Source organism: Leptonychotes weddellii, chromosome 14 (assembly GCF_054177405.1).
Source record: "Leptonychotes weddellii isolate Sample4059 chromosome 14, ASM5417740v2, whole genome shotgun sequence".
NCBI lineage: Eukaryota > Metazoa > Chordata > Mammalia > Carnivora > Phocidae > Leptonychotes > Leptonychotes weddellii.
Genome location: NC_138382.1, coordinates 37,210,769 through 37,238,131, shown reverse-complemented (window position 1 = coordinate 37,238,131; position 27,363 = coordinate 37,210,769). Strand labels below are relative to the sequence as shown.

At 39.6% G+C, this 27,363-nt stretch overlaps 2 long non-coding RNA genes across 2 annotated transcripts in view; one reads left to right on the top strand and one right to left on the bottom strand.

The window, feature by feature from the left end:
* LOC145717027 (uncharacterized) overlaps positions 1-27,363 on the bottom strand; it is a 245,233-nt gene that overhangs the window by 3,802 nt on the left and 214,068 nt on the right. The window contains exon 6 of the long non-coding RNA XR_014140002.1: positions 2,154-2,246. This is a non-coding gene — a long non-coding RNA (uncharacterized LOC145717027). The remainder of the gene's footprint in view (positions 1-2,153; positions 2,247-27,363) is intronic.
* LOC145717028 (uncharacterized) overlaps positions 9,962-27,363 on the top strand; it is a 560,651-nt gene continuing 543,249 nt past the window's right edge. Inside the window, exon 1 of the long non-coding RNA XR_014140003.1 lies at positions 9,962-10,098. This is a non-coding gene — a long non-coding RNA (uncharacterized LOC145717028). The remainder of the gene's footprint in view (positions 10,099-27,363) is intronic.

The following is a 27,363-nucleotide window of genomic DNA, read 5'->3' as shown; positions in this document are numbered from 1 at the left end:
AAAAAAAAAAAAAAGGCTTCAACATGGCCAGAGATGGGGCTGCCTTCTGGGGGGAAAGGATGGGGATAGGAAAATTAGATCCAAGCCTCACCTCCAAGCCAGCCTCAGGAACAGCCTGGATGATCCTTGAGCCTACAGCTTAACGTTGTCATGCTAGAACTTGCTGGGTTACTCAAGTAGAGATGGAGGAAACTGATCTGTCTTCTTCCATGACAGTATATATTTTTATATGTGTGTATGTGCTTATGTGTTTGTGTATTTAGATACCTATAAATGTGTAAACATAGATATCTTCATGTATATATCTCTGTAGAGCAAGGCACACTTAAGCTTCCCAGTGAATGATATCCTCATCTCTTTCAGACAGGTACATAGCCCTTTGGGTAAGGGGAGCGTTCCCTTGGGAGAGGAGCAGGCAGTTCTTGTGAGCTTATCTCTTATAGATCTGGACACTGGGTCCTCAGCTTGTGTCTATAGTTGATGTTCTCCTGGCAATTCTCTTAAATTGATCAGGGCCCAGGGACCTCCTATGGTTGAGTTTTCTTCACTTCTCTGTGTTTTTTTTTTTCACATCTTCCATCGCACTTAGAAGATTCTGCTCGAGTTCACTGCACCCTTTGGCTTACAGTCTCCCAACTTGTATCCCTGGCTGTCTCTTGGCATAAGGGAATGTGCATATCTCCTCCATTCTCAGAGAGCAAAGGGGGGCTGGGACACTAATTCAGGCTCTCTCTCTCTCCATCCAATTCCATGAAGCCACCACCTATACACCACTGCTAGGTGACTTCATGTTGGATCATGTCTTCTTCATGAAGATTGTAGTACATGGCATAATCTTAGTAAGTTAGGATTTCTTCTTTGCTACCTTCCTCCCCAATTTATCTAAGGTTTCTCATTTCTAACTGAGCCCTACACAAACTAGTTGAACTCTGGGAGACTCTGTATCTTCACATCTCTGCTCTCCTTCCTCTTATTCTCTTTGATGTCCCCTTCCCTTACAGAAGGACTGCTATTTCTTTCTTATTGGGTCAGGATTTTCCTCAATTGTAACTTTTTTCTCACTTATACAAGCTACATGATTTTGCCATAATGGCACAGAGATGTTTAGAAATACTTGCTACAAATATAATGTACAAAAACACTGGTTAATATGTGAGGGTTGTAAATTACCAGTATTACCAAATGACAATTTGCTCCAGCCAAATTAATTAAACAAAACACACACACTACAGCAAAAACCAGAGGAATAGGCTTGAGATAAATAAAACATAATTCCCGCATTTAGGGAGTTCTAATCTTGTGGGGAAGATAAGGTTATTTAGACAATGGAAACATGAAAGGGTATAAGGAGGTAAACGGTCCATGAGAAAAGAGCTGTGGGAATGCGTAGATAGGAGCAGTCATATCTGGCTGAGAACATCAAGAAGGACATCTAGAAGGAGATGGCTTTGGAGGGGAGCCTGGAAGGACTGGGCACATCGTAAATGGCAACAATTAATTCAAGACTTCCCTCCAAGTCCTGCGGAACAGGCCCAGAAATGGAACACATTCTACAGATGGCTAGTGTGGGGGGCGGGGCCATTACTGTTTGGGTATAGAAGCACTTTAAAGGCATGAATGAGTAAAGGTTGCCTAAATATAGCTGACCTCAGAGCACAAGCTAAGTGAGGACGCCAAATGCAACCAAAAGCTTGCCAATGGACTGTTGAGGCTGGGAGTGAGTAAAGAAACAGGAGAGAAACGGCCTTAGCCAGAATGAGGAAATGGGAGAAGGGGAAGGTTGTAGATGGAGAGAAGGAATGCCACAACCTTGGATACGGAGCATTACCATGGGTGGCTCAGGCTAGGCTTGGTACAGTGAGACAACACGGACAGAGATGAAAGCAGGTATAAAGCAGAAGGTAAGAAATTCTGAGGTCAGGGTTTCAGATGGCTAGTTAACTGAGTGCTGGAAATAAGGGGCTCGTATTTTTCATTTTGGCCTGCCAATTGGAACTGCACCCGATGGCTATAAATACACTGGTCTGTATTTTCCGCTGTGTCTTGGTCTTTATAAAGGAATAGAAAGGTCACCGTAGGAAGATGCCAAACCTAAGCCACATCCAGCTGTTCCCAGCTGTGAATTCACCCATGTAGGAGGCGCTACAGCTTACCATGTCACTTGATCAGTGTGTTTCAGCTTTGACTTGAGTGCTTTTCAACACATGCAGAAGCGGGGTTTGAAAGGAATGTATTCCACTGCAGTTCTGGGGAGGAAGAAAAAAAAAAAGACAAAAACTCAGGAACACCTGAGTCAGCTTCAGTAGCTGGAAATGTAGCAGTTTAACACCAAATAAAGGCCTGTCCAATGGCTGGTGAATCAAATTAAATTCTGAACAAACAACTCTCTAGCCACATCTCAATCAATTTTAGAATCAATGCAGGTGATTTATGGTTCCTTAGGGTTGTATTCTCTTTCCAGTGTGCTGGGATTTCCACACGGAGATACCATTTACTACTAATGAGCAGCACACATCAGTCCCAGGGCACCTGGATGGGAATGCATCACTTACTCTCATTCAGCGGCATGGGCTCTTTCCATGCAAAAGGGGCTCCTTAGCTGGGTCAGAAGCCTGGGTCTGCTGGGTAGATACTGTTAATGCAAAGTGGTGATATTTTCCAGTCTTTTTCCCCCAGAAGTACCAGTGCTTTTTAATTTAATGGTTCTCTGGTGTGTGAGAATCCTTTGGGACAAATTTCCTTCTCCAGCCTCAGCACACGGATTCAAACAGAAGCTGGGTAGGGGCAGAGGAGAGCATTTGGCTTTCTTTGTTATCATTTGAGGAAAATGAGTCTTGAGTCTATGTTTTTAGGGGGGCAAAATAATACCCCCGTGTTTATCACAGAGCCTGCCACATAACAAGAGCTCCATAGATATTTGTGGGATAAGTGGCAGATAGATGCAAACATAGAGCGTATGTCTCTTCAAACAAGCGTTTGGGAATTCTCTGAAGAGTATCTGTTAACTGAGGGGGAGGCTAGTGAGACAGAAGAGATTCTGGGAAAGCTAATGGTTTTGGAATGCTTGACTATATGCCAGGCCCTGTTCTAACTCCTTCATTTCATTCATTGCTCACAATAATCTTTTTAGGTAAGCACTGTTGTCATACCCATTTTACACATGAGGAAGCTGAGGCACAGAGGGACTAATGTGACTTGCCTGAGGTCACACAGGTAGTGAGTGCTGGTGCTGGGATTTTTAACTCAGGCAGTCAGTTGGCCTCCAGAGGTCCTACAGTTTTGGGCTTTTGTTTTGTTTGTTTGTTTGTTTTGTTTGTTTGTAGTTTTTATAGAACATTTTACTTAACATACAGCATTTTCTGGCAAAAAGGCAATATACAGAAAAGTTGGTGGACGTTGCTGCTACAGAAACAAACAAAAATCCTGGAAAAGGATGAAAAATAAGTGTAATTTGCTGATTCCATTTTACTGCCCTCACAACTAGACACACAGCCAACATTAGCTCCAAAATAAAAGGAAACAAGGCTGGGAATGAAATAAAATCATACACAATGAATATCCACACCTGTGAGCGTCACCCAACAAAAAGTCACCTCCTTCCAGTGGTGAGTTATACATGTTCACTCATTAAATATGTAATTTCATTTCTCCTTTTTTCTTTTTTAAAAAAGATTTTATCTAACTGAGAGAGAGAGAGCAAGAGTTGGGGGAGGAGCAGAGGGAGAGGGACAAGTGGACTCTGAGCTGAGCACAGGGCCCAACGCAGGGCTCTATCCCACAACCCCAAGATGATGACCAGAGCCCAAACCAAGAGTCCGCTGCTTAACTGACCAAGCCACCCAGGCGCCCCTTCTCTTTTTTTCTTCGAAGTGGTTTACAAACTCTACAGAGGTCCTACATCTAACCATGAAGGGACAAGGAACTCTCGCAGGCCTCTTCCATTTGCGTGGTAGAGTTTTTCCCCCAAAGCAGGGAAAAAAACTAGCTTTACTTCAAAATGACAAGCAAAACAAAGACACAATGTTTGCAGCCTCTTGAGTTCTCAGCTTTCCTAGCACTTAGCAATGCAGACGGGAATTCACAGTTGGTTTCGGACCAAAGAAAGCGGAGGGTGACTATGAGGCACGGAGCACTGGGGGAGGAGAACAGCTTTCTAGGCTGTTCTTGAGGCAGATCTTATCATTTTGAAGACAGACGCTGAAAAAAGGAGAAAAGCAAGGCAGAGCCTGTGAACAGGCATGGTGGGTGGGGCCGTCGCCTGGGAGAAGAACAGCTTTGCTGAGGTTAGAACTCGAACCACATGCGCAGGAGAGAATACTTCTAGCTGAGACAGAGATGTCACCTCATGTCTGCAGGACATAAGTTAACCTTCCAGGGCAGTAGAATAATGAGAACCCTGAAAAAGTAATTTTCTAAATGAAACCTAAGTTCCCTGGGAAAACACAGCCCCTAAATGAGGAAGGAAATTTAGGATCTTTCCATTAGCTCTTGGGATACAGGGTTTCACTTGCCTCCTAAAACAACAACAACAACAACAACAACAACAAAACTGTGCAGTGGAATCCAACTAATATTGCTTGCATTCTTTAGTATATGTGCTGCCGAAGCGAGCACGCTTGTATTCTTTAATAGTCCTTCTTTCCCTAAAAGAGACTAAGTTCCATACAAAACAGAGTTGAAGTTCCCAGTGAAATTGAGTTAGCATAAGTAGTCTACAAACAAAATAACAGGCAAAACATTTGGGATCTGTTTTCCAACCCAACCTAAAATTTCAGGATCCAGATTTCATAAGGAAAAGGGAGCTGCCTGTTTGGAAATTTGATTTAAAAATAGTTTCTAGAAAGTATTAAGTATGCCCCAGGACCTCCTGGGAAAACAAGTGGCTTTTAAAAATCTTAAACTGCATTGTAGAAATTTTTATGAATGAGCAACATATGGATTAAATTACTCATATTTGAAAAAAAAATCCAATGACAAAGCATACTTGGCAGTTTTATTGAGCCTGAATTATTTGGAAAACAGTTCCGTGATACCTTCGAAATCCCCAGTGGAGCCTAGTGTACGGACCATCTTTGAAAAATGAAATTTAGCCATTCCTAGAAAAAGGGTTATCTCCGTTAGAGTGCATAGAGCTCAAGATAAAAAGGTAGCTGATTTTCCTAAATTCTGAGGGATTTCACAGATGAGGGGACCCATGACAGTGATGATCATACACATGATCTCCGGGAATCCCAGGGCGGGAACCAGGGGGGCAATGTTGATTCTCCTTTTAGTACCAGTTTGGCAGATAGGCTAAAAACTTGGCTGTTCACTCTATTCCCTAATTTTGCAACTCAATCATTGTCAATGTTGAATGAGACTGGCTTTCTGAAAAATAATCTGTGGTCAATTTATTATATACATTATGATTCCTGTGGCTATCTTTCATTCCATACATGAAGCTGTGGGGAAACCTCTTTAACTCTGTTTAAAAATCTTGTTACAATTTAAAAATAGTCTGCTCTAAAAAAAGTCTAAACATTTATTGAGTAGTGAATGAGAAAATGAGTGAAGGTACCCAAGGGAAATAAAAAAGTCCCTGGTTGAATTTTATTGAGTAGAGAAAGGGAGAGAAGTCATGGGTCTTTTACTACCATATCTGGTGCACGGTGCCGACACATCAAATGTCAAATATAGACATGAATATTTTCCAAGACTATCTTGGACAAACCCGATAAAGACTTAGATTTATAAATCCATAGGCCTCTTTATCAATAAGTGACAGTGGCAGGACTGGATCCTAGGTCTTCTGATCCTCAGTCCTGTGCTCACGCTTCTAGAATAAATTCCTTAGGTGTCTGAAAATCCTAGGCTCCTGGACTGGCCTTAGTATTGAACAAGGATTTATAAAGTGGGGACCCATCACAAGTTTAAGTTTTTAAATTCAGCTATCCAAGTGCTCTTTTAAATAATTCGTACGAGAATGCCTTAAAGGTTTATTTTGCATATATGCTATATGCAAAATGCTTAAAGGTTTATTTTGCATTTGCTATATGCCTTATACACTTATACACCCACAATTGGATGCATTATATGTTTATACACACATAATACCAAACAGGGTCATCGACACAAAACACGCACATTATTCTTTGTGGGTGGCTTATGGGATGTTCAAGAGTATTTGCCCACACTCCTGTGCCTTCTATCCAAACTTCGGAACTAAATCCTGTGACAGATATGACTTCATTTACTATAATGTCTATGGATCAGAGAGCTCTATGTCAATTATAATAAAACACACTGTTTTGGCCAGTCACGCTCCATTTGCCCATCCTCACTTCTTGCCTTTAATGTAACCAAAAAGTTCACGATGGGAGGTGAGCAGGCGTGAAGGGGAAAGGTGTGCAGATGCATTTTGGGTAAAAGCTCAGTGCTGTTGGTTCCTCCAGGTAAGCCCATCTTATGCCAGACTAACCTGGCCAAGAAAAATGACTGTTTTTAGGAGATGCTCTGTCTCCCTGCTCTCCTGAATCATCGCTATTGTTCTGTATTCCTCGGAGAGAGGCCACCATCAAGGTGAAGATTCTGAGGTAATTTCAGAGTTAAGGCTCCCTTTCTTTTTGTGCGAGAAAACTTAGTAATTGAGAAAATTGGTTTAAATTCATCTAAAGAACAATTCCAGAGAACATAATGTAAATGTTAAGTGTGGAATGATGGTTTCTGGCACCCATGGTCACTCATGCTGTTTCTCTGTATAGACTTTCCTTTCTTCCTAGCATGGCTCCTCTGTTTTTTTATTTAACTAACTCCTCATCATCCTTCAAAGTTCAGTTTAAGCACCACCTTGGGAAGCCCTCCCTACCCAGGTGGTGTAGATGCCTCTCCTCCAGGCTCCCGTGGTAACACCAGGCATAACTCTGTGGTAGGATTTACTTGTTCCTTAATAATAAATTTGTCTGTAAAGTCCAGAAACAGACCCCTTGAGGGCAAGAATCACGTCATTTCATGCTGAATGCCGAGTTCCTGGCCCAGTGTCTGGCCCATCAAAGATCTTCAAAAAATGTTTATTGAGTTGCAAATAAATGCACAGCTTACATAGTGCTGCTGAATCCCCAGCCCCAATTATGCATGGAAAGCCAGCAGCATTGCTCTTTCTCAAGATGCTTCAAAATGTGTCTTGCCTTTGGAAAAAGACAAACAATCGTGTCCCCCAACACAACGAAGTATATGAATACAATTTGGAACTTGGAGCTCAGAGTTTCAGCTGCAGAGAAACATCAGAGGGAAAACAAAAACCAACCCAATAACCGTATCACCTTAGCAAAATTGTTTGAGAACCTATTTTCTCAGCCTTGTTTGCAAGCTTATAGATTTTTATGTAGTTGTAATTCTTCTGTGGTTACCACTTAAGGGGAGACAAGATTGTTTATAAGGCATCTTCCATATCTTAGGCACAGTGACAAATGATGTGCATGCTATCTCAGTAAATACTTCTAATGACTCGATGTGCTGGAATTGTTATCTTTGTCTTAAAAGTAGCGCTACCCAGGGGAAGCTAAGCAATAGTCTAGTAAGTGGCAGACATGGGGATTTGAACTGACATCTGTCTGACTAAGGCTATTAAAACTTAAAAGTTTAGGGGCACCTGGGTGGCTCAGTCGTTAAGCGTCTGCCTTCGGCTCAGGTCACGATCCCAGGGTCCTGGGATCGAGCCCCGCATCCGGCTCCTTGCTCCGCGGGAAGCCTGCTTCTCCCTCTCCCACTCCCCCTGCTTGTGTTCCCTCTCTCGCTGTCTCTGTCTTTGTCAAATAAATAAATAAAATCTTTAAAAAAAAAAAAACTTAAAAGTTTAAATTACATGGAAATTAATTAAAAATAAAAGTTACAAAAATTATTTCATTTGGTCAAATTTCTGGCAGTGGGCTTATTGGGGCGAGTGAAATTTGTACGCTTTCTAATAGCTGTGGCTGAACTACTTTCCAGAAGGACTGGAAGAATGAATTCACAGTCCACCAGTCTGCATGTTTCTCGAAGGAAGAGTCTGTGTTTTATCTCCCTAATCTCAGAATCTAGCACAGTGCTGAGCACAGAGCAGCTTCTTCACAGATGTCTGCCGAATGAATTATTGAATAAATGGACACTGCCCCCAGTATTGTAGATTTCCTTTGAAACCCACATAATGTAGTGCCTGAAAAGCATATAAACCTACAGAAGTCAGATAGGTTTCTTATCCCTGAATAAAAGGAAAGAGATGACCCTTGTAAAGCAGATTGACTCTGTTGGAAAAGTAGCTGATACATGTACTTTTGCAAGCAATACAAAATCTTCTTCCCCATTTCTGATCTAAGGATTTAGTGAATCACTTTCCAAAATATGTGATCAATCCCAGGCTGCCTGGGGGCCCAGACTCAGCATGCTGGTACAGTTAAACATACAATCCTGCAAGCGAAAGTCATTACAATGTAGTTCTGGGCTTTATTTGAATTGTTCAAAGGAAATTGAAGGGAATCTAATAACACTTCTGAAGATGCTCCCCTTTCTCGATTCTCCACTTTTCTTCCGTCTTGGGCTGCTCTCATCCCCGCAGGTCTCTACATCTGCATTCTCAGACTCCACTCAAACTTCCATTCGATTCTTTAAACCTAGACCTCTTTTCATTTCCCTTGTTGGAGTTTCAGTGGCCTCACCTCTCCAGAAGTAGCCTCCTGGCCTCCATGACCTCAGACCCCTTCTCCTCATGTTTGGAAGTTTCTTTCTCTTTATCTCTGTCTTTCTCTTTCTCTTTCTTTTTCTTTTTCTTTTTCTTTCGCTTTCCTTCTTCCCTCTCTCTCTCTCTTTTTCCTCCAGGAGAATTTTTGCTTAAAAAAAAGTCCTTAACTTCATCATATATAGTTCTTCTTCTTCTTCTTTTATTTTTTATTTTTGGAGAGTGAGACGGTGAGAGAGTGCATGTGAGTGGGGTGGGGGCAGAGGGAGAGGGAGAGAATCTCAAGCAGGCTCCCCGCTGAGAGCCCTGTATGGGGCTCAATCTCATGACCTGAGCTGAAATCAAGAGTCAGATGTCTAACTGACTGAGCCACCCAGGCGTCCCATATATATATATATATATATATATTTCTTTTAAAGCTGAGATACAGGTAGTATTTAGAATCAATTAATTGACCCGAAGCATTGCTTCTCAAATTACACTAGAATTTTCTGGTGGCCTCATCAAGCTTTGCCACTTTTTCTGTAGGAAGCTTTCTTAACTATCCTTCTTGCTCTCCCTTCCCCCAGCTCCAGCCCTCACCTGTATAATAGTTTTCATGAAGGCTTTGACAAAAACATGTCCATCATTGGATCCATTCCCCAAATTCGGTCCTTTGCTTTCTGCTCCCGTGTTTTCTTATTGACATCCCCTTCTCTTCACTTCAGACACCTCCAGCATTTTAGCCATTTCCCCTCTGTCAAATCAAGGAAGGTTCCAATAGAACTGACCTTATTAGGTTAAACTGAAATTCACATTTAGATACATCTCTTCAGTATTTGTCTTTAAAACTCTCTCTGACACATTTGTAGAATCAAATCTCTTGAATGTATTTGAGGTTGAATGAGGTTATTGTCAGTTGTTGGTAACATTTATCTGAATTATAAAACTATTTACCCTGATTCAAATTCAGTTTTACTTTTATGACCTTTAAAGAGTTAGGTAAGTGACATTATAGCTTTGGCAACTTACACAAATACACACACACACATACACACACACGTATATATAAGACAAAGTAAGTTAAACCTATAGTTATTTTTTTGTGCTTTTAGGAAAAAATTTAAAACAATTCTCATAATCCATTGTTTTGTTATTTTAGTTCTTTGAAATATTAAGAAAATTTGACAGTTTAAAATAACTTGCATACTTGCTTTGTGGTTTGAATTTGCAATGTTATTATTATTATTATTATTATGTATTTATTTTGACAGAGAGAGACACAGCGAGAGAGGGAACACAAGCAGGGGGAGTGGGAGAGGGAGAAGCAGGCTTCCCGCTAAGCAGGGAGCCCGATGCGGGGCTTGACCCCAGGACCCTGGGATCATGACCTGAGCCGAAGGCAGACGCTTAACGACTGAGCCACCCAGGTGCCCCTGCAATGTTATTATTAAATGTGTAATTTTTTAATTAAAAAAAGTAAGACTATGATTAGGTTTGGAAATAGTGTTGCATATTTAAGAAAACCTAGTTTTTTTCTACTTTTAAAAGTTTCTTTTATTAGATTAATAGAAATTTTGCTCATAGGGTTTGTAAGTCTGCCCTGTCAGGCATCTGAAGTTTGTGAGAGTTCCAGCTATATCAGATCTAAAATGTGTATCAATTAGAATTCAATCTGAAAAGCAGATCCAGTAGGAGGTGTGTGCATACGTGTGTGTGTATGTATATGGTTTATCACAAGGAAACTGGCTTGTGCAATGGTGGGGGCTGGCTGAGCAAACCCAAAATCTATCTAAGGCAGGTCATTAGAGGAAAAGATCCTGACCTGAGTAGGCTGTCACTCCATCAACATGGGCCAAAGCTTTGTCCAGACGAGGAATTTCTTTTTTTCTTCCTATGAAAGCCTCAGCACTGCTTTTAAGGCCTTCTCACTGACAAAGTCAGGCTCACCCAGAATAATCTCCTTTGCTTAAACTGAACTGAATAAGGGTGCTAATTACATCTGCAAAATCCTTTCGCAGCAACACCTAGATTAATGTTTGGCTAATTAACTGCAAGACTGTAGCCTAGTCAAACAGACACAACAAAAAGTATCACAAAAACGTTAAAAGATATTTTAATTAATTTATAAATGGGTTGTACCCTTTAGTGGGATTTAATCTGCTAAATTTATCATTAAACATAACACAAAGTAAAAGCATACATTATATTTTTCTTTTAAGATAGAATCACTAGTTTTTGTTTTTTTTCTTTTTTTTAGAATTACTAGTTTTTTAAATAGATTGACACAATTCATAAAATGAGCCTAAAGACATGAGAAAGCCTAGGTTTTAGTATTTATGATTGTAGCAATTATAATCAACCAAATAGTTGCAAATGGTCTTTTCTGTGCACAAGGCTTTCCACATTTGTAAAAAAAGAAAATCCTCAATTGATCGAGACTTGGCAGAGCAGAATTGGATACAGCACAGGGGTCCTCAGCCCTGACACATAGTATAGGAATTACAGAAGATGGAATTCAAGCGATTATGAAGTGGTATTTGAGAACTCTAAAATATATTTGCATCAGTGTTTGATAATGATAATGTTGAACACACTTGATGTGTTCTCCTGATCAATCTCCTGATCTGTGCAATCCAGTTTCAGAGCTGGATCATGGTAAAAAATAATAGTAATATCCAGCAATCAAAAGAAATTTCAAAATAACTCAAGGGTTTTGCTTGCATTTCTTGATGCAACAGTGAATCACAGGAATACTTCTAAAAGAATTCCTCTTTTGTGTGTTGTCTAACTCCCTTTTGTAACACTTCTGCAATTTCCCCTGCAAATTTTCCCCCCATTCTCAGCCCTAGTCTTGTTTTTCTTGCCTTCTTTCTCTTTCTGCATGATAAAGCTCCAAATAGCTGTTCTACCCAAGGAGGACCCTCGCTGGAGGACAAGGGAGACCTCAAGACTTAGGAGGAGTAGAGGGAGAGACTGTGACATTCACACACCCATTGGTTTAGGTGTTTGTTCCTTCAGATGGTGATCATTCATTGTGAGTGTCGGGAACACGGGGCCCCGCTGATAGCAGATACTGGAAAACTTAAGGCGGAAAAAGAAAAACTAAAATGTCTTTAGTTACGTAATAGTAACCAATTATACTTAATTATGTAAACTATTTACCATTTATGCCTAATTACTCCAAAGCACAGTCGTGATGATGCACCCCATTAGCTATGTATGTCAGGTTAACCTGCTGGTAAATTTTATTCTATTAGGACAGTTTTACTAAGATTACTATAGCCTGAATGTGCTGTGGGATCATCTGCTTATAAATTAGGAAAACTTGTGGAGGAGGGGGGGGCTTGTCCAGGCTCTGACTGCCACACCTCTGAACTTTTGCAAGAGTCAACTGTAGCTCCCCAGCTTTCGGCCTTTCTTCCTTTCCAGCTGTTACACCCATTGAAATAAGAATAATCAAAGCCTCCTAGAGCCTTCTCTCATCTCACAAAGGCTCCTGAATCTTACTTCTTAGGCTTTTGACCTCTTGTTACAGAAGAGTTATATATTTTTTTAAACATGGAATCCATGTGAGGCATCTTCCTTTAGGACCTCAGGCCTTCCCTACAGAAGGTGAAGTATGAGTTTTGTTGTCTAGGATGTATCTTGACAGGTGTCCTTTTCCTTTCATTCAAATTCTTTGTCTAATTTGGATTCTTTGGTCTACTCTCTCTGTCTCTGGTTCAGTTCCTAAGCTAGCCCTCAAGGATGAACAGCGGAAAAAACAGAGGGGACCCAGAATCTGGGCCCCCAGTCTGGGGTTCACCATTGACAATGGGATAAATAAACTACTCTCCAAGGAAGGATGTTGTGCCCTTTAGGGACCAGCTTACATGGAATAATGACAGAGCCAAGAGCCTTTGCTCCTATTGTGTGCAAGGGCACGTATTGCCTCTCCTTAAAGCAAGCCCTGCTTTGAACTGCAGGACCTCCTTTTATAAACAGGAAGTATCTGGACCAACGTACTTGTAACAGAGCCCACATTCTGGAAAATAGCAGAAATCTCAGGCTATTGTTCTTTCTTGAATTTTTTTGTTGTTGCTGTTTTGTCATGAGTATTTTCAGACCTCTGCCCCCCAGCCCGGGTGAGGAGAGTAGCACAGGATAGGTCCTGACAAGGTGCTGGTAGCCAAGTCATGCTGGGGCAGGGTACTAAGAGTGGGTTTAGGGCAGGGGCATTGCAGGTGATATCCAAAAGGCAAAAGTGGCCGAAAATGGGAGGCAGGGGACAGGGTGAGGAATCTTGGGTGGTTTTTTTTCCACCTCTGCTGCTCCCACCCACTTCTGGGTCACCACTGCCTCTCGTGGGGTCTCTAACAACGGTCTCCCTACTTGCGCTCTGCGACGTGCAGAGCATTCTCCCAGAGCGCAGCAGCCAGAGGGCGGGGCTTTTTAAAGCACCAATCAGATCATGGTTTCATGTGCCTAAAACCTTACGATGGCTTCCCAATAACCAACCGCTTTTACTGGATCTTATTTCTGCCTACCGTTCCCATCTACTCTGCTTTGGCCACTCTAGTCTTTTCTGAGTAAGCCCTGGCCTTTCCATTCTTAGGCTCATGTATGCGCAATTCTCTCTGCTTGGGAGCAGCTCCATCCTGAATTCAGGCTCTCAACTCAACTGGATTCCCGTCTTCCCCTATCATTCTCAATCATGTCACTCTGTTTCATTTTCATTGTAACCGCGGATGCTTGTGAAATTATCTGTTTCCTTTCTTTCCTGTCTCTTGTCCATCATTTAAGTTCTTTGATAGTAGATTTCTCATTTGTCTTGCTCACCATAGTGTCTCCAGTGTCTAATATAGAGGTTGCCACATAGCAGGAGTTTTGCAAGTATTTAAGAAATAGAAATATATAGGTGGCGCCTGGGTGGCTCAGTCGTTAAGCGTCTGCCTTCAGCTCAGGTCATGATCCCAGGGTCCTGGGATGGAGCCCCGCATCGGGCTCCCTGCTCCGCGGGAGGCCTGCTTCTCCCTCTGCTGCTCCCCTTGCTTGTATTTCCTCTCTCCCTGCCTCTCTCTCTGCCAAATAAATAAATAAAATCTTTAAAAAAAAAAAAAGAAATAGAAATATATATATATTCCTGGCACACCATTATGAGCTATTCTTAGAATTAGTATACACTGGAGAATTGAGTTGCCATAAAGTTGGCCAAAGGTGTGTGGCTGGGAACTACATTTTAGATCCACAGGCAAAGAGTCTTTCTATAGCGGCTTCAGGTTGAAGTGGGAATTGCTGGCCCAAAATCCATTGCTGGGAAATCTTTACTTTTTTTTTTATTGCAGTAAAATAGACATAGCATGAAATTTACCATTATTGACATTTAGTACATTCACAATGTTGTGCAACCATCACTTCTATCTGGATCCAGGACATTTTCTGCACCCCAAGGAAACCCTGGGCCCAGGAAGTAGTCATTCTGTTCCCCTCTCTGCCTCCAAACCCTGGCAACCACTAGTCTATTTTTTGGTCTCTATGGATTTGTCTATCCTGGAAATTTCATATGAATGGAATCATACAACATGTGGCCTTTTGTGTCTGGCTTCTTTCATTTCAAATAATTTATTTTCAAGGTCCATCCTCCATGCTGTAGTATGTACCAATACTCCATTCCTTTTTATGACTGAATACTATTCAATTGTGTGGATACGCCACATTTTGTTTATCTACTCGTCAGCTGGTGGACATTTGGGTTGTTTCTATCTTTTGGCCATTGTGAATAGTGCTGTATGAATATTCTTGTAAATGGTTTTGTTTGAACACCTGTTTTCAATTCTTTTGGTTCAGTATCAGGAGTGAAATTGCTCAGTCTTATGGTAATTCTATGTTTAACTTATTGTGATAGTTAATTTTATGTGTCACCTCGACAGGGGCCGCAGGGTGCCCAGATATTTATCTATGTGTTATTTCTGAGTGTGTCTCTAAGGGTGTTTCTGGATGACATTAGCATTTGAATAGGTGAAGTCAGTAAAGTGGTGGCCCTCCCCAGTATGGGTGGGCATCATCCAATCTATTCAGAGCCTGAATGGAACAAAAGGGTGGAGGAAGGAAAAAATCGCTTCTTCCTGCCTGAGTACTCGCCTGGCACATTGATCTCTTCTTGCTCTCTGTGTTCCTGGTTCTCAGGTTTCAAATCTGAACTGGAAGAAACATCATCAGCTCCCCTTGTTCTCGGGCCCCAGACTCAGAATGAATTATATGAGGCACCTTCCTGGGTCTCTAGTGTACAGATGGCAGATCATGGGACTTCTCGGCCTCCATAATTGTGTGAGCCAATTCTTGAAAATAAATTTCTTGGCTCTGTTTCTCTAGAGAATCCTGACTAATACACTTATTAGGAACCACCAATCATTTCCCACAGCAGCTGTACCATTTTACATCTCCACTGGCAATGTATGAGGGTTCCAACTTCTCCATATCATCTTGACCAACTCCTGTGCTTTTTTACTTTGGGGGTTTTAAAAACATTATAGACATCCCTGTGGGCATAAAGTGGTATCTCATTATGGTTTTCACATGCACTTCCTAATGACTAATGATGTTGAGCATCTTTGCATGTGCTTGTTGGTCATTTATATGTCTATTTCTCTTGGGAGACATCCACTCAAGTCTTTTGCTCATTTTTTAAATTGGCTTGTTTGACTTTTTGTTGTTGAATTATAAAAATTCTTATATTCTAGATACTAGAGCCTTATCAGATAAGTAGGTTGCAAATATTATCTTCCTTCTGTGGACTATCTTCATTTTTTTTTTAAAGATTTTATTTATTTATTTGAGAGAGAGAATGAGATAGAGAGAGCATGAGAGGGGGGAGGGTCAGAGGGAGAAGCAGACTCCCTGCTGAGCAGGGAGCCCGATGTGGGACTCGATCCCAGGACTCCAGGATCATGACCTGAGCCAAAGGCAGTCGCTTAACCAACTGAGCCACCCAGGTGCCCCATATCTTCATTTTTTTGATGCACAAAAAGTGTCCTTTGATACACAAAAGTTTTTAATTTTGATCAAACCCATTTTATCTATTTTTAGTTTTGTTGCTCATGCTCTTAGTGTCATAAGTAAGAATCTTCTGCCTAATCAAAGGTCATGAAGATTTATCCCTGTGTTTTTTTTTTAAACTTATATGTCTTTGGTCCATTTTGAGATAATTTTTGTATATGGTGTGAGGTAGAGTTCAACCTTCATTATTTTGCATGTAGATATCCAGTTGTCTCAGCATGATTTGTTGAAGAGACTATTCTTCTCCTGTTGAGTAGTCAGCATCCTTGTTGAAAGTCAACTGACCATGCATGTATGGATTTATTTCTTGTCTCTTAATTCTATAGGAAATCAAAACACTTTTTTTTTTTTTTTAAAAGGAGACACTGTTAATACGTTTTGAGATCCTGGAGGAAAAGGTCTTAGAAAATTTCAGGCTACCTTTTGAATGTTGTTCTGATTAATCTGGTTTTAACACATTAGAAGAATGCAGCCCCAAAGTCAAGTAAATTACAATTACTGCAGTTTGGTATTAAAAAAAAAAATCCTGCTGAGATGATATTGACATTATTATTAGAAGTAACAGTAATGGGAATTTTAGATGGTCCCTATTTACATGAATCTTCGCAATCTTTTAAGACATATGATCCAATAATAAATATTAGGTTAATGTTTCTCTCAGGGCCTGTACCTCTTTTTGGCCACATTTGAAGATGATATCTCTTCCTTGACCAGTCCCTTCACAATCCTAAGAACTGAATAATGGACAGAGGGGAGAAGAAAAATTGTTTGGAATATAAAATGTAATCATTTCTAAAATACATGAATCATCTGTCTTTTCCACCCTTTCTTTCACCAGACTCAAGACTTAAATAAACGGCTGACCTGGACTTGGTAATATGGGTCCTGCTGAAATCAATCTGAGATTAAACTATTCCATTTTACATAGTTCATACTTTCATTCTTATAACAGACATTATTTATGGAGTTTCAGGCTCTGGAGTGGATTCTGGTATTGCAAGAATATGAGATATTTCCTGGTTTTGAGGCATATTTACTGTCTGATGAGGAACATATACATAAGCATAGAGCTAGGCTTTAATGTTATAAAGGCCTCACTAAAAGTTATGTATAAAGTATTCAGATAGCATGGGGAAGAGAGTGATGAATCCTGCCCAGGGTTTCACAGTTCTTCTATTAGACAGAGCTCCTTGAGGGTGAGAACTCTCTCCACCCTCATACTCCCATTGCTGAGAAGAAATTTTGAGCATTTATGTGTTCTATAAATGTTTATTGAATAAATGGACAGACTAAGACTTGAATGATAAATAGAAGTTTTCCATACAGAAAAGGAGAATAGAATTCTAGGCTGAGGGAACAGCATGTTACAAGCGCACGGAGGCTTATGAGTGCTATTCATCCATTGAACGAGGTTGGAAGGGTCTGAAGGTTCACGGGCAGCAGGAGATGAAGATGAAAAGCAGCCAACGATGAATTCATAGGGAGCCTCAGATGTAACACTAAGAAATTTGGAGATTATTCTGCAGGCTACAGGGAGCTATGGATCGTATATAAACCCAGGTTGGTGGCAGAAGTGGGGAACACAACAGTTACATGAAAATTTATCTGTATTTTAAAAAGAATACTCAGGGAGCACAGAAGAAAGTGGATTTGTGGTTGGAGGAGATGGGCAGTGAGACCATACAGGAACCTATGATAGTCCAAGGGAAGGTTGAAGAGAGCCTGAACAAGGGCAATGTCAGTGTGAATACAGAGGAAGTGATGGGTCCCAAGGATACTTTAAAGGTAGAATTGGCAGGATTTATTATTAGGAGTGGAGGTTGGGTTGTTGAGGAGTGAGGCCAAGTTTCTAGTTTGAGGAACTATGTAGATTATGATACCAAAAGGGAAATGAAGAATAAGAAGGGAAACCAGATTGGGCCATGTGGATGGGAAGAATGGGAAGGAAGAAGATGGATCGATGGAAAGATTTATCACCTGGTTGAAAAATTCAAACCCCAGGTCACTTTCTGTCTTTAAAATTGTCCAAGAACAAGAACTATTCAGATAATCTGGCAAAAAGAAGAAAATTCTATCTTAGTAATATCGTCACCTGAGGCTTTGTAAAAAGATCCTGTCCATTTGAAGAAGAACGTTACATTACCATATTTGGGCTGACATTTCTCTTTTTTCTTCCCATTTCACAGTCTTCTACACTTTTATTCTAATTCTACTGGTTATTAAGTATTTAATATTAACAATGGCTAGCATTACTATGTTCCTGACACTATGTTTCATATTTTTTGTATATCATTTCACAGTTATTTTAAGTAGAGGAAATGGTTATGATTTCTATTTGACAAAATCTGAGGCTCAGAGAGGCAAAGTGACCTGTTTAAGCCCACACATCTGAGTGACAGAGACAGGCCTTGAACTTGATTCTCTGAGTCCATAGCCCCCATTCAACCACTAGGTCAGTGACTTTCAAACTGTGGCAACTCATCGGCATGTTGTGAAATCAATTTAGTATCATTGGCATTAAAAATAATAGAATATAATAAAAAAGCATCAACATTTATCACACATATTAAAGCTAACTAGTGTTTTGTAAGGCTTTTGTTTCTCTCACACACCCATCACACACACACACAAATGGCTGGGATTGCAAATAGCGAGTAGTATGTATCCAGTATTGGAATGTGGGTTGGAGGTGTTTTCAGAGGAAAGCCTTTCAGTTTGGGATAGTGGAGGAAAGTTTCAGAGACGAAGTGATGTTTTTTACAAAACCTTAAAGGATAGCAAGATTTGGGCAGAGGAACAGGGTCATTCTGGGTGGGTGACTGTTACATTTTACATGAAGTAGGTATGTCTAATTTCATCCTTTGAATCTTTTTATTCAAGGAATGAAATTAGCACTGAGAACCTATGTATGCATTGGTTAATTTTTGGTCATCTAGCATCCTCTTCTCCTTCCTAAAAGAATCCAAATTTTCTTTGGGAAATTGGCTATCTGGTTGGGGAAAAGATTAGGGTATTAATAGGGTGGCCATTTCTCCTCTAGGTAAGTAACTGCCCTGGGACCGGATATAGTTTTAGCTTATTCATTCCCTCGTCTACTCCCTGGGTTTTATTGTAGTTGCTGATGCTTCAGTCTGCAGAGCAGCATGGCTAGGGCTCCTGGTGATGGGCATTCCCTAATCTTCCAGCCATCTCTTGGCTCCCTAAATCCTAATAAATTTCCTTTGCCTTAACTTAGAGTTCTTCTAACTGTAACAATGAGCATAGTCTTTCCCGACCATTATCTTGTTGAAAATCTCCATACTTGCACATTATTTTGCAGAAAAGCAAACAGACTCAGTGGGAGGGCCTGCCCAGGGAAGAGATGGAACGGGGGCCCTTGAACTCAGGTCTTATTAAAGGACAGTGTTCTTTATTTTTTCCATCATTGCAGGCTGCCTTTCCAGAGCTGGATAAGATTTTGTGCTTAGAAATTTTTATGATTTTAAGGAGTCCTCAGTTGTTGTTAAAATGACCAAAAAAATGTAAATGACTGTCTTAATATAAAAAGGATCTTTTCTTAAAAGAAGATGTTAGGCTTAAAGTTTCCTTGTCTCAAAAAAAAAAAAATTAAAATCACTCTGTCAACAAGACTGAGCCAGCCCTCTCCTCTTTCCGAATGTTTATTAGGGATTCTAGGCAGCGGCTTATGTAATTGAGAGGATTAAAATGAAGGAACGGAAGGAGAGAAGAAAATGCTCCCTTGGGCAGAATGGGAACTAGAGTAATGGGAAAATGTTTCCTGAGAAAGCAGAAAACGTGTGCAAGGCAAAATTATTTTTAAAGACATTGAGAGGATAAAGGTTGGGGTAGGATAGAGAGAACAGGGAGAAGGCAAGGAAAATCTACCGGAGAAAAACACAAGAGAAGGAATGAAGTTTGGTCTGGTTTTAATTTATGTCAATTGGCAAATAAATCCATGAAAGCTGTTCTAGGCATGGATATCCCCTCTGTAACATAAGTAACTGAAACCAGTTCAGAATGCATTTTTTCCTCCTCTTCCTAAAAATATGATATACCCTATAGACAGAGGCAACATCAATAAAGTTGCTTGCTTCTGGCTCCACATTCTCCTCCCCCCCAACACCTTCTGTTTCTGCCTACAGTTCAGAGCTGATATAATTAGGGGAATTAAGGTTATTCATGAACATAAAATATATGTATGTTTAATTGTGCTGTCAAACCAAAAAGATAAAGGTGAGCAATCAAGCAGTGAATGAGCAAAATTCCTCTTCTAAGATTTTGTTGAAAACTTTTGATCCTTAAAGATTCACCCATTTCCGGCACTTTCCCTAACTTTGGGGTGAGGATAAAAGAAAAAGTATGTTCAATTATAACCATTGTGTTCAGAAGTTTTTTTTTTTTTTAATTTTCCTTGCTGAATTCTGAAACGAATTTTGAGACGATTAGATAGGCATGAATATGAGTGTTTCCACAGAAAGTTAACCTTCGTTGATTGACTGCCATGGGTAAATTGGTGGAAGTCAGAAGATTAAGGGCAATGAACTGATAGATATTGAATATCTGGAAAATAGCTCCTACAAATCAGAAAGAAAATGAACAATCTAGTAAAAAAAAAAGTGAAAGGTATAATCAGGCTTTTGCAAAAGAAATACAAATGTTTCATAAACATATAAAGAGATGCTGAACTTAATCGATTGCAATTTGACCCCACAGAAAGATGTTTTCATACCCACCAGTTTGTCAGAAATGAAAAACTCAGGCTAAGAGTTGGTAAGGATGTAGAATGACAGGATCCTTCTACAGGAGTGTAAATGGGTTAAATCACTTTGGGAAGTTTTGTATTGCCTAGTAAGTAGTGCTGTCTATGTTATCCATTAGAGCCTTTAGCATATTAATCATAGGTGATTTAAATTCTTGGTTTGATAATTCCAACATCAGTGCCATATCTGAGTCTGGTTCTGATGTCTGCTCTATCTTTGCAAACTTTGTTTTCTGCCTAAGCTGGACTTGACAGCACTGGGTAAAAGGAACTGCTATAAATAGGCCTGTAGTAAGTGGTGATGAGTATGGGGGGACGGGAGGCAATCTCTAATCTTATGATTAGGTCTCAGTCTTTTAGTGAGTCTCTGCCTCTGGACTGTGAAACTCACAAGTGTTTCTCAGTCCCCTGTAAGGTGGGACAGGACGGTTAGAATGTGTAGAGTTGGATATTTCCCTTCCTCTGTATGGAAGGCTAGAGCCAGCTGGAGTTGGGTGTTTCCCTTTCCCCAGGTTGGTTGGGCTCTGATAAAACACCTGTAAGGTTAGGCTCTGGTTAAAGTTTCCCCTGAGGGCAAGGGCAACCCTTTGCTAAGAACAGAATGCTCTGGTGTATTTCAAAATGGTCAGCAAACATCATCTTGCTGAAGCAAAACTATGGGTCCCATTTTGAAATTTTGTCTACAATTTCAACCATGACAGAAAGGGGTTTGGGATTGGGGTAGGAGATCTAAGGCCTCAAATTTAGATTTTTGACCCTCTATTCAAACAAGACTATTCATACAGCCACAGAGATACACTGTGCCACCTTTCCCCCTTCCCCTGTATGAAGCAAGAGGGGATTTTTCTCTGATGTTCACTGTGAGAACCTGGTTGAGCTTCTGCAGGTAAAACTGACAAAAGATGTGGATGAGACAATATATGAAAGACCGCATGAAGGCACTAAGTATGTGACAAAGGAAGGAGGAGAGAAGGGGACAGAAGGATTCAGGCAGAAGCTTGGTAACAACAGGCTACTTAAAGAAAGGATATCAAAATATGATTGGCTTTGAGGGTAGAAATGTGGATGATTTTTTCTCTTAAATTTCTCTATGTTTCTGTATTATCCAACATTTTTACAATGAGCAGAAGGGGTTTTGTAATGGAAAAAAAACACAAACAAACCTGATAAGCCTTACTTAAAAAAAAACAAAACATATCTGCCTTTTCCCTCTATAGGTGTGCAGCACAGAATCACAGATTTTTTTTTTTTTGAGCTTGGAGAACTCTGAAAATACTTTGGTCCAATTCTCCTCTCCCTTGCCCATTGTAATCAACCACCATATCTTCCTGCTTACTGTATACAGGGCACTTTGCCAAAGACACAGTTATATCAGGAAGAATAAAATAGGATCAGGACTCTTATCTCCACTTCCCCTTGGAAAAATTCCCCCAAGAGGAAAATTATAATAGCAGGTAAAATATGCTAAATGTCCTACCATTGTTTCAGGGAAGGACAGAAATTACTAGAAAGGCGGTTAACTCATTTAAGTGCATCTATAAGACAACTCTTCATACTCTTCTATGAGTTGATATTCTTGGTATTTTAAGCCTAATAATCAGGAGGAGAGGAGAAAGTCAAAGCTTTGAATAGTTAGGTGTGGCATTTTCAAAATGCTAGTCAGCACTGTATCTTGTGAGTATCTTCTCCAGTATTTGCGCGTAATAGTTTCTTGTCCTAGCCTCAAGCTCAACTTGAAAGCAGTTGATGCTTATTGCTTTTTCTTTAATCCAGGGATTATCTAAAACAAGAGTGGAAATTTACCAAAGCTATCTTCATCGAAGGAGAAAAAAATCCAACTATTGCTACTTACTAGATGTGACTTTAATAATAATCATCACTGTTTACCACGTGTTTACCTCGTACTGGGCACTTTACTTATATAATCTTAATCCATACAGCAATCCTCTGAGTTTATATTATTCTTTCCATTGTACAATTACAGAAAATAAAATTCATAGGAGTTTAGTAATTTTCCCCAAGTGTCACGCATATAAGTACAACCATGAAATCTGAACCTAGATCTGCCTGATTTTGAGTCAATGATCTTAATGACTTCTCTGTACTCCCTACTTACACAGGTTATTTCACTTCTCCGAGCCTTAGGTTTGTCATTTGAAAAATAGAGAAAATATTTCCTCCTTCATGGTTTTGTTCTTAGGAAAAATCAATATAAAACGTTCCCTGGGTGCTTAGTAGATGTGGCTTCTCCTAAGACAAAAGCTGAAAGCTACAGGAATGGCATTTAGCAACTCTCAGGTAAAAATGGAAGTTAAAAAAAAAAAAGGTAAAAATTCAAGTCCTCATCTCAGGTTTTTAAGTTTTATAGGAATTGGCCAATAAAGTAAACTCGAAACATTAATGTATCCTTATCCAAAACAAGAGCTTGGAGATAGGATGGTCATTACAAATAATTTCTCTAGCAGTCAAAAGAGGGTTAAATAAAAAATTAAGAATTCAAGAGTTTTTGTTTTTTTTTTTAACACGGCCACTGGGACAGAAATGCAATCAACCCCTTTACTTTGCCTGCCTGATTACCAGCGAGTGTGTGGAACTGTTGAATATAAACGGAGCACTCTTGTCCTCAGAACCAGGGCTGGCTTCACGGACAAGTAACCCATGCAGCTGCATAGAGATCCATGCTTAGAAGGGCAGCATGCTTGGATAAATGCTCTCCTCTCACTGTCTTGAAATTCCTAATAATTTTTGAACAAGTCACCTAGGTTTTTATTTTTCACTCAGCCTGGCAAATTATGTATACAGTCCTTCTCAGAACCTTTGGTGTCCCCCAGTTTACCTCACTGAAATGCCCTCAGTCCAATGAACACATTCCCAGGAGATCACATAGAATGCTGCTTCAGCAGATTTCCCTTCTCCTTCTGTTTTTGTTAGCAAGCAATCGCCCACCCATCCTTTGAGGTTATGTATCATGCATGCTATGTATAAAGGTCTAGGTGTGTAAGGATGAAAGCAATACAGTAATTCCTTTTTTTAAGAAGGAAAACAGCACCATGGCCAAAATGAATGTGTGGAGGATAATCGTACTTTGGAATGACTTCTTCATAGGAAAGTTTTGAATTTCTGCTTACGAATAGCTTTGGGTGGGGTCTGGGTATCTGTATTTTCTTAAAATGCCCCAGGGGAACCACTGAGTTAAAAACTTGCTGAAAGAAGTGGACACTTCTGAAAGCACTGATAGAATTTCTTTAAAAAATCCTCTAGAAGATTGTATGTAATCAACTTTGTATTCCTGAGGCAGCTAGAGTTTTGCACATGGTAGGTACTCAGCCAACTTTTATTGACTGACGGGAAACCAAACTTGTCTTTCATGCCTTTGTTAAAGGACGCTGTAAACACAGTCTGTACCTAAGATTTTCAGCCTTAAAAAAAAAAAAGATTTTGCTCACCCCTGGATAAATGATTGTAAAGTTACATTTAAAAACATTCCATTTATAATAGCATCCAATAAACCTAACCAGAAAAGTTACAAGATGTCTACGCCAAAACCTGTATTATATTTCTTGAAAAAGTTAAAGGTCTAAATAAATAGCTATACAATGTTTATGGATTCTAAGACTGCATATTGCTGATATGTAAATTATTTCCAAATTGACCCATAAACTCAATGCAATTCCAAATGAAAACCCAGAGAGTTTTTGGGGTAGAAATTAGCAAGGAAATGCTAAAATACATAGGGAAATGCAAAGCATCTAGAATGACCAAAGCAATTTTGAGAAAAGATCGAGAAAGAACATTGTTGGAGCCACACTGCCTAATTTCAACATTTACTATAAAACTTCAGTAATTGAGACAGTGTGATATTTCCTAAAGGATAGGCAAATAGAGAAGAGAATAGAGTTTGCAAACAGACCTGCCCATATACAAACAGTTTATTGACAAGAAAGATACTCTTTTTCATAAATGATCTAGATCCATTGGATAACCAACTTGACCCTGTCACTCACGATACAAAAAAATTAATTTGAAATGGATCTGAAAATGATCATAGACCTAAACATAAAAGCTAAAACTATAAAACCTCTAGAAGCTATGCAACCTTGGGTTGGAAACATTAATAGGACATAGAAAAGAGCGAACCATAAAAGAAAACCATGATAAATTGACCTAATCAAAATTTAAAACTTCTGTTCTTCAAAAGACACCACTAAGAAAACCAAAGGGCAATGCATAGTCTGGGAAAACATTTGTATATGAAGAGTGGTTAGAGAGATGTAATGTTGCTGACTCTGAAGATGAAAGAAGGGGGTGACAAGGCAAGGAATGTGGGTGATCTCTCCAAGTTAGAGTAGTCAAGAAAGCAGATTCTCCCCTAGAGCCTCCAGAAAGAAACAACACTCAAGATCGCACCTCAGTGAGATTCATATCGGACATCTAATCTACAGACCTGCCAGATAATAAATTTGTGTTGTTTGAAGCTACTACATTTGTAATTTTTACAGCAGCAATAGGGAACTAATCTTAATTCCTTAGGATTTTCTACGTAAGCAATCATGTTGTCTCTGCATAGAGACAATTTCCCTTCTTACTTTCTAACCTTAATGACTTTTACTTCATTGTTTTTCTTTATCGTACTGGATAGGAATCCAGTATACCGTTGAACCAAAAAGGTGAGAGTAGACATTCTTGTCTTTTTCCCAATCTTTGGGGAAAGCATTCAGTTTTTATACCATACAGTATGATGTTAGCTGTAGGTTTTTCATAGTTGTCCTCTATCACACTGAAGAAGTTCCCTTCTTTTCTTGGTTTGCTAAGAATGTTTGTTACAGAGGTGTTAAATTTTGTCAAGTCCCTTTTCTGCAACTATTGTGCTGATTATATGGCTTTACTTCCTTTACCAACGTGGTAAATTATTGATTTTTGAATGTTGAGCCAACTTTGCAGTTTTGGAATAAATCCCCTTTTTCTGTATTGATGGGTTGATAGAAACACCTCAGCTTCTGTTAGTGGAACATATGATTTAAAATAAAAATAAAAATAAAAACAAAACTTTGTATTTGAGAACAGAATTAATAGTTTTATTTTTGAGTGAGCCCACAATGGCCACTTAAAAAGTATTGAGCATCATTTAAGCCTCAGCCAAGGGCCTACAGAAGCTTTATTTATGTCTATGTTTTGTCCATCATACTCCATAACATCCCTAGTTTTTCAATAGGATTTTAGCAAAATTAAACTTAAATTATTCAATCATGTGTAATGAATTTCTTTCAGCTTCTATACAATGACTTATTGATTTAGGGCTGCAAATTAACAGCTGGTGACAGTAAGGTAAACACTGGTAATAGCAAATTGACAGTTGGTCTTATTACATAGTTCTTGTGCATTAAATAATTTAATAAAAGGGCTTTTTTTTTTTTTTTTTTAATTTTCACCAGCTCTACACTGGGGTCAAATTGGCCACATATGAGCATATTAAGCCCTTGGGTTCGGGAGCATGGCTTGCTCTTTATCCTAATGGAAACTCTGGGCATTTTGTAACTGAAGAATAATTTAATCTAAAGATGTGCTTGTAGTCAGGCAGAGGGGTAAGACTTGTAGCTCTGGAGTCAGTCAGACCCTGTGTGAATTGTGACACCGCCTCTTCCTAGTTTTGTGCCTTTAGGAAAGTTATTAAAGAACTCTAAGCTGCCCTTTCGTCATTGATAAAATAAGTACAATAGTAGTACCTACATCAAAGAGTTGTCAGAATTAAGTAAGTTAATTCATGCATAATGCTCAACACAGATTTTGACACATAATACTGACTTAATAAATGTTATCTCTTACGATCACTTCCACTGTTATGGTCAAGTGGAAAGAGTATGGGCTTTGGAAACCAACAAACGTGGGCACCACCATTTCCCAACCATGTAATCTTGTGCAAGTTAGTTGACTTCTATGAACTTCAGGCTCCTTGTTTCTAACACGAGGAATATGATAGTACTTTCTAGGATTGTCATCTAGCAGAGTGCCTGTTGCACAGAAAGCATTTTACAAAGGCAAGTTTTGTTCTTCATCTTTTCTCTAGTGTTCTTTTAGAGGCATCTTGTCTGAAGAACAAGAGACCCTGAAATAACAAAATTGCAGAATGATCTCTCTTTCATGCAAGAGGCTAGTACGTCACCCAATATCAGGGATGCAGTGTCCTTCCATGCTGTTGCTCGGCCCTCCTCTGTGTTTTAGCCTCTGGGAAAGGGACAGATGGAAAGGGGGAAACACATTTCCTTCTTTTGAGGAAAATTTCCCAAACCCATATGCCTCACTTCTACTCATGTACCATTGGCCAGAAGCTAGTTATTTGACCACACCTACCTGCTAGGAAAGGAGGTGTTATCTTTGGCTAGGCATGAGGATGGTGTGGTAGGTGGGGCCATCAGTCCCTGCCAAAATACATTTCTAGCCTAATCCTACCAGATGAAATGAGAGCACAAGACTGTATTTCCCTCCAAAGTGGTGGAGGTGAGTTTCCTGGAGGATGAGAGTTGAAAAAAACAGTGTTTGATGTTCCAAAGAAAGAGACTGGTATGCTTGCATAACTGAGCTCATGTTTTGGGTATTAACAAGGCTTAACATGACTGTGGTTGCTTTTGTTTCTCATTTCTTTCCTTTATTACAATTAATGCTTGCTAGGAATGATCTAAGTTTTGTATTATCTTCAACTTCCACTAAGCACAGAGGAAAACAATGCTGCTTCTGTTCTTTTGCCCCAGAAACGATGACTCAATCAATAAGTTATTGAGCTTCTAGAATTTATTCATTTATTCATGCATTTATTATTCATGCATTCATTTATTCATTTTCTTTTTTTTTAATTTAATTTTATTTTTTTTATTCTTATGTTAATCCCCATACATTACATCAC